The 11,691-nt window shown below is 37.5% G+C and overlaps 1 pseudogene; it reads right to left on the bottom strand.

Annotated features, from left to right (window-relative positions):
* Window positions 1–144: 144 nt before the first annotated feature.
* Window positions 145–10,169, bottom strand: LOC127416714 (sodium/potassium/calcium exchanger 5-like; annotated as a pseudogene).
* Between the last annotated feature and the right edge of the window lie 1,522 nt (window positions 10,170–11,691).

The raw sequence follows: 11,691 nt of genomic DNA, 5'->3' as shown, positions 1-11,691 counted from the left end.
TGTGCTTTATGAAAATGATCACAATGCAAAGAACCTTAATGGTTCTAAATTAGGCTTGATTTTCTTAAGCAAAATATCTAATTTGATTATGGGGTGAAATGCAACCTGTACATATGCAAAAGGTAAGTGTATAAAAGTGCTTCTGTAACTAAGCATGATTCTGTAACTATGGGCACTTGGCATTCACAGAAGTAGTGAGAAAAGTTAAAGATTTAAATAGTTGAAAATGTGTTCTGGGAAAATGAAGAATTTAATATGAAAAATCAATCAGTCTTTGGCATATCCCCACATCAATAAAAAATGTAAAATGTATACATATATAATGTCTTTGGAGTACTAACTTTACAGACCATGTTGACCAAAATCCCTGAGCAATAAAGTTTTATAAAACCAAATCACTTGTGGTTGCCATAAAAACAAAAACTGGGGAAAAAGACAAAAGAGTGCACATTTTGTGTTAGAAAACTTTCATGAACACCACTAAAATTTTTCTGACTGTTCTAAACAATCTGCATGGAAAACATTTTAAAAATAAACACAAATGACAGTTAATAAAATAATTAGTTATGTGGTAGTAATACAGATTTTATGTTGTTTCCAATGTAGGTGATATGTTTTATGAAAAAAGTGAGGTCACAATGTGTCCCTTGTTACAGAATCACTTAATTCTTCTCAATAGACCTTAGTGAGAGTAGACACCATGGTGTGTAATTGGCACTATGGAAGTTTACATTAAGTCTGATTTAAATATAAACAAGGCTGTGAGGGATACATGTACAGTCTGTTAAATGGGTTGTATAATAGTGTACTTTGACATAGATCATCAAACACCAAAAATTCTGAAAAAACTATGTAGACTGTACAGACTATCATCTATCCCTCACATATGATGTACCCTGACTAAGGTTTAAAAACAACAGTAAGATGAGCAGCAATGAACACAGACCTGTTCATCAGACCATTGGCCTTTTTCCAGTGATCTTTGACACCCTTTGAAAACATGTATTTGATAAACTGCACATAATAAAGAGTTCCAGTGGAGTTGAGCGTTGTGTTAGTCACCACAAGCACGGATGGGATTGTTACCGATGATTCCAAGCTCGTACAAGATGGACAACGTGGCGAAGATGATGTAGCAGACCAGTGACACCACACCCAGTTTCCAGTCCAATTTCCAGCTGTTAATGTGAATGGCCAAGAAGAGGAAGATAATGGAGAGGAGCAACGTACAGGACATGAAGATCAGACCTGAGCTGTTCACCTCCACTGGAGAGCTGGTGTCCACAAACACAGTCTTGATGAACCACGGCAGACCGAGACACAACGTGTCGAACACATTCGAACCCACGATGTTAGCCATTGCCATGTCACCTTTACCTGTGAGAGAAGCACAGAAAACTTTTTATATTGTCGAAATCATTTGTCAAATAACCACATTTTGCCACTTTGAAGGTTTGAACGTGTATCTGATTCTTTACCTTCACGAGCCACCATAACACTCGCAACAGTGTCCGGGATGCTGGTTCCCGCTGCAAGAAGTGTCATTCCCATGACTGTATCAGGGATGCCCAGCGTCTCACCTGAATAAACAAAGAACACATGATTAGGGACGTGAAGAGACGTCATAATGCTCTCATTAATGCAGTACTAGTGCTGATAATTTACAAAGGCATGATGACCATCTTTTGATAGTGCCTCACCTGTCAAAGTCCAAAAGGAGTAGGATGATGACATAAAGTGATGGCCCAAGGTGAGTTATGTTGACTATTTCGAGTTGTTATAACAGCCAACAAATGCACAAGTTGAGCCTGAATGTTTTACTCATATAAACACTTAAAATGGTTTTGTTCTCCATCTGGATCACTTGTTTCTGTAGTTTTTACATTGCTTCATATGCAGGCTGGAACGATGACTGAATTGTCAAGGGGCAATTAAAACTGCCCATTGATTGGTCAAGAAAACTGGATACAACTGTCAATCTCCAGCAGCAAAAAACAGAATTCAGTAGTAAACACTGCTGTACAGTCCTCAGGAATCGGACACTCATTAGTAGTTTCTCTCAGTACCTGCTCAGCAGATCACAGGCCTTTAAAAGCACCACTCGCTCTATGGTGCTCATGTGAAAATGTATGACGCTTTGCAGGATAATAATCCTATTATATGCCCCTGCATCACATGCTTTCTCACGGGCCATTGGGGTTCTTTAATCCACTGTGGACTGACTTGAGACTTCAGGGAGAGCGTTGAGTCAACGGCATCATAATCCCTCAGACACAGCACTAGAATTTCAGGAATGGAGGCGAGCTGCGTGTGACCTGCCTGTGCGTGACCCATTCAAAACCCTGTCATCCTTCAGTGCAACTGCTTGAGGAATTTAAAATTGTATGCTACTATTTTATTTTTTAATGAAGAAGCAAACGCAGGACAAAAATTTACAGATTCAACCCCAATTCCAAAAAAGCAGTATGGAAAATGCTAACAAAAACAAAAAGGAGTAATTTGTAAATTCTGTTCACCCTGTGCTCTTTTGAAAGCACTACAACACATTATTTGATGTTTAGCTTGTGAAATATGTATTTATTTATTTTAAATCAGATGATTGCAACAGGCTCCAAAATAAGATTTGGGCAATTTAGGACTTATAACAAGGTGATGTGAAACAGCAGATGTTAAACAGATGAGGTGGTATACTTATGTTATAGTACATAAGGAGCCTCCAAAAAAAGCCTAGTCCTTCAAGAGCAAGGATGAGTTGAGGCTTGCAAATTTGCCAACAGAAGTGTCAGAAAATAATTCAGTACTTTGACAACAATGTTACCCAAAGACAAATTGGAAAAATTTTGTGCATTTTACCCTCAACAGTGCACAATATAGTTAAAGGATTCGAGGAATCCGGTCAAATCCCGGTGCGTAAAGGATAAGGCCGACAACCACTTCTGAATGCATGTGATCTTCAATCCTTCAGACGTCACTATCTTAAAAAACGGTCATGCGTCTGTAATGGATATCATGACATGGGCTCGGGAATACTTCAATAAACCTTTGTCAGTCAACACCATTCAGCGCTGCATCCACAGATGAAAGTTAAGGCTTTACTATGTAAAGCAGAAGCCCTACTTCAACACTGTCCAGAAGTGCTGCCGACTTCTTTGGGCTAGGTCTTATGAGATGGAAAGAACAACTGTGGAATCATGTTTTGTGGTCCACAAAACAAAAAACAGCCATTGTATTCTCCAGGTCAAAGAGGAAAAGGACCATTAAAGCCGTTATCGACGTCAAGTCCAAAAGCCAGTGTCTGTCACGGTACGCAGGTGTGTTAGTGCCCATGGCATGGGTAACTTGCACATCTACAAATTTTGGAGCAACATACGCTGCCATCAAGACACTGTCTTCAATTGAGAATGTGTGGCACATTATAAAGCACACAATATGGCAACGAAGACCCTGTACAAATGCGCAGCTGAAGAACAAAATATTGAATGACTGGGGGAAATTCTGCTCTTTAAACTTAAACTTGTATCTTCACTGCCCAAGTGCTTAATAAGTGTTATTAGAAAAAGTTGTTAAGTTTCACAGTGGTAAACTCTCGACTGTTCCAACTTTTTAGCAATCATCTGATTTGAAATTAGTCTATATTTAAAAAATAAATAAATAATTCACAAGTTAAAATGTCAAATGTGTTGTAGTGCTTATAGCAGTCAATGAATTTACAAATCACTCCTTTATGTCTTTATCATTTTCCATACTGTCACAACTTTTCTGGAATTGGGGTTGTGGTTAGAGACGTGTTGTGTGAAAAATCTGCAGCTAAATAAAAAAATTTTAGGAACAGGTCTAACAAGCGAGATCATGTTGTAATATTCCAAGAGGGAACAACAGTATGTTCCTTATGCTGTCAATTCCATACAGAGAACCTTCAAGCAAGTATAAAAATTTAAACATGACACAATGTTATAGGCCACTTACACACTAATCCATTTTCGTTTGAAAACGCACTGATTTTGCCACACTTACCCTTCTCATTTACACTGAAACCACTGAAAAAAGAGACTTTCAAAAGCACACTCCATAACCAGAAACTGGGAAACAATGATGTTAATAAACTGAAAACAGAGGTTTCAAACTTGATTAGTGTGAGCGTCTATTTAGAAATGCAGTGCTCATGGCACGAGATTTTGTAAAAACAGCGAGATGTGATGGAAAGATGTAAGGATGTGTAGGTGCAAAGACGTTTGGCATACTGTATGTATACGTACATAAATCGACAATTTAACATGTGCAGACTGAACCCTAGAATGACATGCATCCTGTGTGAATGCACACTTCATAGTAGCAAACTCTTGCACAATTTTTGTTGACTTGAATGGAAAGCAATGGAAAACAGCCAATTGCAGTGTGAAACTATTTTAATTTGACATGCCTTCTTAAAAATAAAATGCTCATGGCGTGAAACACTGAAATATATCGAGATGCCAAAAAAGTTTAGTCTGACGCACATATAATTCAACAATTAAAAAATACTGCAGACGGAATGCAAGAACACGTCCTGTGTGTGCGCCACTTAATGTAAGTTGGTTAGAGGGTGTGATGTCATCAATCTACCTTTAGTTATCTCATTCAGGTCGTGCAGACTGAGAGAGAGAGGTGGGCATATCCGGAATCATTCTGGAAGATTCCGCTGTCGGCTTGGGAATGCCGGTGCACTCTGAGGCTGCTGTCGTCACTCCACTCTACAAGCTGCTGGTGCTCGCCGTGCTCCTGCGAGTTCTTATTGAGACACGTACAGCAGGGACTGAACCTGTGCATTACATACTCACTGATCCTTAGATCGAAACACAGCACCACCACATAAACACCATACACCAGCAGAAGACACGCGCCGTCATACCTGAAAACAAACATTCACTTGAGATTTTGCCACTTCACTACTGTGTCTGTTTATTGGTCTTAGTTAGAATAACTGAACACCAGAAAGACGGGCACAAAGAGTGTACTGTATATTTTAATGAACAAAAATAATTTAGTTGATGATAATGTGCAAAATTCTACAAATATTTCACACTTTAAAAGACCAAACTTTAACCAAATATTTAAATATTTTGAAAAATATATAAACTACTTACAATTATTTAAACATATGTTTAATATGTAAGGGATAATGTACAGTCATCCAATTTGTATTGCAAAATAAACCCAGACAGGGTGATCAGGTCTTGTATCACCCTGAAGGGGTTTATTTTGTTATAACAACTGGCTGACTGTACATTTTATGCGGCTACTAACGAAATAAATAAATGAACGTACAATATAATAGATGGACGTACAATATTGATTTGCATTTATGTGAAAAGAGGGAAAAAAAATCGCTGAAAAGCTGAAATCCACCTCTGGTTTGCGTCGGAGTTCTGTTGGTGTTTATTCTGAAAATAATGACCATCTGACTGCTCGTTATCCAGCTTGTTAAAAGACTACTTGCCAACTAGAGATTGCACAGTGATCTGAGAAGCAGAAATGAGCCGGATGAGCGGTCTGACACGTGGATGTGCGGTTGTCACTCAGAAATATCAGACTGCTAGATGGCGCCATTGACCAAACAGAATTGAGTATTCCAGAGACCTGTGTAATAAGTAAAATTAAACAACTGTTCTGAAACCTGAGCTCCTGAAATAATAGCATGTAATGAATATACTGAGTATTAGCTACTTTTTAGAAGTTTAGAAGACTTTGTTACAAATTCCTCAAGTGGGGAAATCCCAAACATACTATGACTGGATTATTTCAATCAGTTCTTTCTATTTAAAAAACAGTGTTGGTGAATTGTTAATATCTTGCAATAAATTTGTTCTCGTCATATTTTCATCAACAGTATGTTTGAAATGAAAGCAGATGATTACTGTCATGTGACTTTTTGTCTTTTCATTATATTTGAGAAAAAAAACATTCGGCAACAAACATTTTTTCAGTAATTTCATCAAAGAGATTAACACTGCCATCTATATTTTTTCCACAAACGTGTTTAGCACTGGTCTTAGCTGACAACAGATGTTTTGTGAAATAAGAGGGTGAATGGTGACTCACCAGTAAACCCTGTTATCTGAGATTATTGCAATCACAGTGGCGACGCTGATGGCATATGCAAGACAGTCCCTGAATAATGGCCAACAGGTGAGATGGCCCACCTGAACAGAGTAAAAATACACACAGTGGAGATCAGCACTTTAAACATGCAAAGAACACACTGATATGCTAACAGTGTGTGAAAAATGAATGTGTGTTTTGGGTAATCCAGCTGAAAATGTCACATACCACAGAGGTTAAGAGTCCACATGCTGCACAGATGCACAGAAGATTGTACACAGCAGATCCCATGATGGTGCTCACGCCGATATCTCCTTTTGTTACAAACACACCTGATGAGAAACAAATATCTAACATTATTCTGAGTGATAATGCGAAAGTTCTGCTGCTGCTTAAAAGAAATGTGTTAATTTTATACCCAGAGGAACATTTTATAACTCAGAGGTTGCTCTTTCATAGCTCAAGTGACTTAAAAGTTTCTTAAAAGTAACTATTTTCAGATGTTTCTCCTAAAATGCATTTTGGAGCAATAATAATAAACACAAATGAGTTTCTGACATACTCTTACGAGTACAGAACTATAAAATTAATGTGGACAGCATTGCTCAGATCATTGGAAGAATTTGATGAGAAATGATCATATTAAGATTTCAGACTTTGGAATCATGGTAAATCTCAGCACATCCTGAGAAATATTGTTTAAGGAATGTTCTGGGTTCAATACAAGTTAAACTCCATCAACAGCGTTTGTGGAATAATGTTGGTTAGCGCAAAAATTTATTTGGAAAAAAGTCAGGGACTTTTACTGTGAGGCACTTACAATGGAAGTGAATGGGGCCAAGTAAAAATGTAAGTAAAAATACAAATTGTTTCAAAATTATAGCCACAAAAAAATAAACAATATGTGCGTAAACATGATTTTAGTGTGATAAAATCACTTACGAACCTTTTCTGTGTAAATATGTGACGACATACTGTAAACTTTAAACAACTTTACATCTCAAATAATGCACACGTATTAACAGAATAATTCATGTAAGTGCTTTTATAAAATTAAAAGCTTCACATTTCTGCCTTTAATCCCTCCAAATATTAACCCCATTGACTTCTATTCTAAGTGCCTTGCTGTAACCATACTTTTTGCTTTTTTTAAAGAAAAGAAGGGACTAGTCAAAATAATTATTTGTGGTAATCAACATTATGCCACAAATGCAGTCGATTGAGCTTAACTTGTATTGAACCCGGAACATCCCTTTAACCTCTTAACATCCGGCCTCTTTTTGTGCATGAACTTAAAAACGACATACCCAAAGTAAAACTCTTCCAGTTCTTGAACCCTTTGGTCTACAAACACATACTTGGGCTTGTTTGAAAGTAGACACAAATATATTGAATAGAGACCGCAAATATTATTTATAAAATATATACTTTTAAATATGCAAGACTATGCGCAGTGCCCCAAAAACACATCTGATACAAAGCCACATGTCTGATGAAGGTCTGACACAATTTTGAAGTCGATATGACCAAAACTCTTTGTTCCAAAATTATTTAAGTGTACTTCCAAAAAAAAAAAAGGCCACTTGGAGGCGCCAATAGACCACTTGTAGTAACTCCATAAACCAATGATCGTAGTGGTTAAAACACACAATTTGTTTATATTTCAATGTAAAAAATACCACACAAACTAAAATATATTTTTTATTATTATTTGGGAATATATTATAATGCATTCCATATACAGTGCATCCGGAAAGTATTCACAGCGCTCCACTTTTTCCACATTTTGGTATGTTCATGTATGAACATGAATACTTATGTTCATGTGATTTGTTTCGCTTTTTATTTTTAATAAATTTGCAAAGATTTCAAACAAACTTCTCTCACGTTGTCATTATGGGCATTAAACGCTGTGAATACTTTCCAGATGCACTGTATATTTATGCATTTTATAAACAATGTGAAAAGAACATTGCAATTTGAAATGTTGCAATGGAAACCAACTTTTGCATACAATAAAGATGCTTCTGTTCATTTTTTCTCTATACAAATGCAAAATGACTTTTCAGAGCTTTTGCTCTGCCGTTCACCCAGGGTCTTTAGCCACTGCCTCAAGCCAGGGAGCCTCGCTCTCCCCAGCTTTGATCACCATCAATGAAGCCTGGAGCACACCTGCTCCCAATGCAAATTGAACAAAAAGCAGTGGACAAAACTGACTAAGTCAATGCATTGGGAGCACCTGCGCTCCACGGTCTAACTCACGGTGTGCGAAGCCGGGGACGGTGGCTCATCTCGGCTTGAATGACATGTCCGAGCCCCCTGGATGTGCAGTTGAACGGGGTTTGATGAAAAAATGCAGTCGGGAGCATGTGTTCTCCAAACGCTCAGTGATGGTGACTGAAGCCGAGGAGGGTGGATCAGATCGCGGGTCCAAAAGCTGAGTCGACAGTACGGCAGTAACACGTTATAACTGCACACTGTGCGTAAAAGTGCAAACACAAACAAACACAGTCCACAGTTTTCCACTCCAAACATTTGTGAATCAGCATCAGGAATAAATACAACCCTCATATCATTGTTTTCATCTTTTCATTAGCTACACGACCCATCGGTCAAAAATGATCTAGCTTTTCATTGGCTGACTTTATCCAGAGACAAACATGGATGACGCAAATCTTTACATCACTCGTGTCAACTGTCCTGTTTGGCTATTTTGAATGACTACCCAATCACAACTGCACAGATCTTTTTTTTTGTAAGACCCTCCCAAATATCATGTTTGGGTGTTTTGTTACTGAAACACTACACAGAGTGCAAAATTTTGCAGAGAATGGACATAAAGGATAACTTGTGTTGAATAAATAAAACCTGAACAAAGACAGATTGATCAATATTTCTTCATATTTGTACACTTTTGGACTAAAATCCCAAATTGATTTTCTTTATTGGACTCTTGCAATGAAAAGCATACTGAAGTTTGGAGGATTGTGCTCATCTGTGTTTGGCTGGAAGACAATAAATGTCAGAACTTCCGGTTCCATTTTCCGTTTTTTGATTTTCACTCTTGACACGTTTAATAAAATCTTATGGCTGTAACTTTGCGATCATCAAAATCTCTTTAAAATATAAAATACTCAGATCTTTCAAATAATATATTGGATGTCAATATTAGTTTACAATTTCACAGTTTATACATGCATTTAACAAATTAAATGTAAATAAAGTCGCTAGTGGGTCATTTTTGACCCACCCGTCGTTAAGAGGTTAAGATCTCTTCTAGGGGCACTCTAGACAAGACACGTGACATTTTTCTTAGAGAAACGTCTGAGAAGCTGAAGCAAAATTTTTAAGCAAAATCTAAAGAAATTTTAAAGAAATCTCCTTTGTGATTTCCTGCCTCCATAGTCGATTTAAGAGTAGGATTGTGGTCAAAGATTACCCAGAAATGCGGTGACTAGTTCAGGTGCAGAGCTCCCAGCTGCCATGAAAGTAGCACCAGCAACATCTTGAGAAAGATCGAGACCTGAAAGAACCAAAACCAGTGTAAACCACACTGCACAAACACTACCAGACAAAACCTGCCAAAACAACTACTTACGTTTACTGATGACTTCAAGAGATGGCAGAAAATAATCGTCACAGACTATAGAGATGGCCAAAAGCATGTACAAAATTATCATGAAATAAATAAGAATTCCTCCATCCTTCCTCTCTTGAAGTGTGAAAAATCCTTCTGGGAATTCAGAGGATTGTGGTGGGATGCAGTCGGTCACATTTTCTGCCAAAAAACAGAGCAACATTCATCAACACATATTTACACAGCACAAATCAATGAATTCTGAGTTTAATCAGTTACTGACTCTCAAAACACAGCAAACACCTGTTGCATGAATCTCAACACATATAGAATTCATCTTACCAACATCCCGGCGTATTCTAGCAGGAACTGAACTTTGAAAAGTCTTTCCAACATAGAAAACAAGATGAACTGCAGCAAATATAAGCATCACTATAGCAATTATATGCAGCAAAATGTCTCTCCTTTTCTTCCTGTGAGGAATTGAGTCTTTCTTTATTCTATAATTCCCCATTATTTCCACTGATTAAAGATGTTTTAAGAGAGTCATGGAGCTGGATTGTGTAGTTTGAGTAGGCTGAAGTTTACTCCTGCAGCTGTATGTATGTATATGTATGTGTGTGTGTGTGTGTGTGTGTGTGTGTGTGTGTGTGTGTGTGTGTGTGTGTGTGTGTGTGTGTGTGTGTGTGTGCGTGTGTGTGTGATCTGATCATGGGATTCATTCATTATTCCGACTGAACGCTCTTAGAGTCTTGAGCCTTCAGGGCTGAAAAAAGTTGAAGTACAAATGTTATCATGCAAAATTATCTCCTTCTTAAGGAGATAATTGGACTCTTTCTGCAAAATATTTTGCCAAAAAAAAAAAAAAAAAAAAAAAAGCGGTGACAAGGGCACATTAGAATAATTGAAATTACAGTTTAAAGGTACATTCCCAGTTCAATACAAGTTAAGCTCAATCAACAGAATTTGTGGCATAATGTTGATTACCCCAAAAAAAAAAATAATAATAATAAAAAATAAAAAATAAAAATAATATTTCGGCTTGTCCCTCCTTTTTTGAAAAAAAAAAAGAAATAAATCTGGGTCAGAGTTAAGCATTTACAATGGAAGTGAATATGTACATATACTGTATACATATACACTGTACACTGTCTGAGCACTTTATGAGATACACCTCTACACCTACTTATTCATGGGATTACCTAATCAGCCAATCGTGTGGCAGCAGTACAATGCATAAAATCAAGCAGTGGCAGAAAGCTTAGGTTGCAGTAGGCACAGACTCACCAAAACTGGACGGTAGACGATTGGAAAAACATCGCCTGGTCTGATGAATCTCAATTTCTGCTGCGACATGCAGATGGTAGGCCCACTGCAACCTCAGTTTTCTGTTCTTGGCTGACAGAAGTGAAACCCAACGTGGTCTTCTGCTGTTGTAGCCCATCCGTCTCAAAGTTCGACATGTTGTGTATTCTGATATGCTATTCTGCTCACTACAATTGTACAGAGCGGTTATCTGAGTTACCGTAGCTTTTCTGTCAGCTCAAACCAATCTGGCCATTCTCAGTTAACCTCTCTCATTAACAAGCCATTTTCGTCCACAAAACTGCCGCTTATCGGATGTTTTTGTTTTTTCACACCATTCTCTTTACACTCCGAACACTGTTGTGTGTGAAAATCCCAAGAGATCAGCAGTTACAGAAATACTCAAACCAACCTGTCTGGCACCAACAATCATGTCATGGTCGAAATCACTGAGATCAAATTTTTTCCCCATTCTGATGGTTGATGTGAACATTAACTGAAGCTCCTGACCCATATCTGCATGATTTTATGCATTGCACTACTGCCACACAATTGGCTGATTAGGTAATCGCATTAATAAGTATGTGTACAAGTGTTCCTAATAAAGTGGTCACTGAGTGTATATATGTTATTGTTCAAGACAAATTTCAAAACAATATAAAAATTCTATAAGACAAGGAGCTACATGGGAATACAATTAAACATTAAACTTTAATCAGTTTTAGAAAAAG

This window comes from Myxocyprinus asiaticus, chromosome 26, assembly GCF_019703515.2.
Source record: "Myxocyprinus asiaticus isolate MX2 ecotype Aquarium Trade chromosome 26, UBuf_Myxa_2, whole genome shotgun sequence".
In the NCBI taxonomy this organism is placed as follows: Eukaryota; Metazoa; Chordata; class Actinopteri; order Cypriniformes; family Catostomidae; genus Myxocyprinus; species Myxocyprinus asiaticus.
This window is presented reverse-complemented; position numbering and strand designations above follow the sequence as displayed.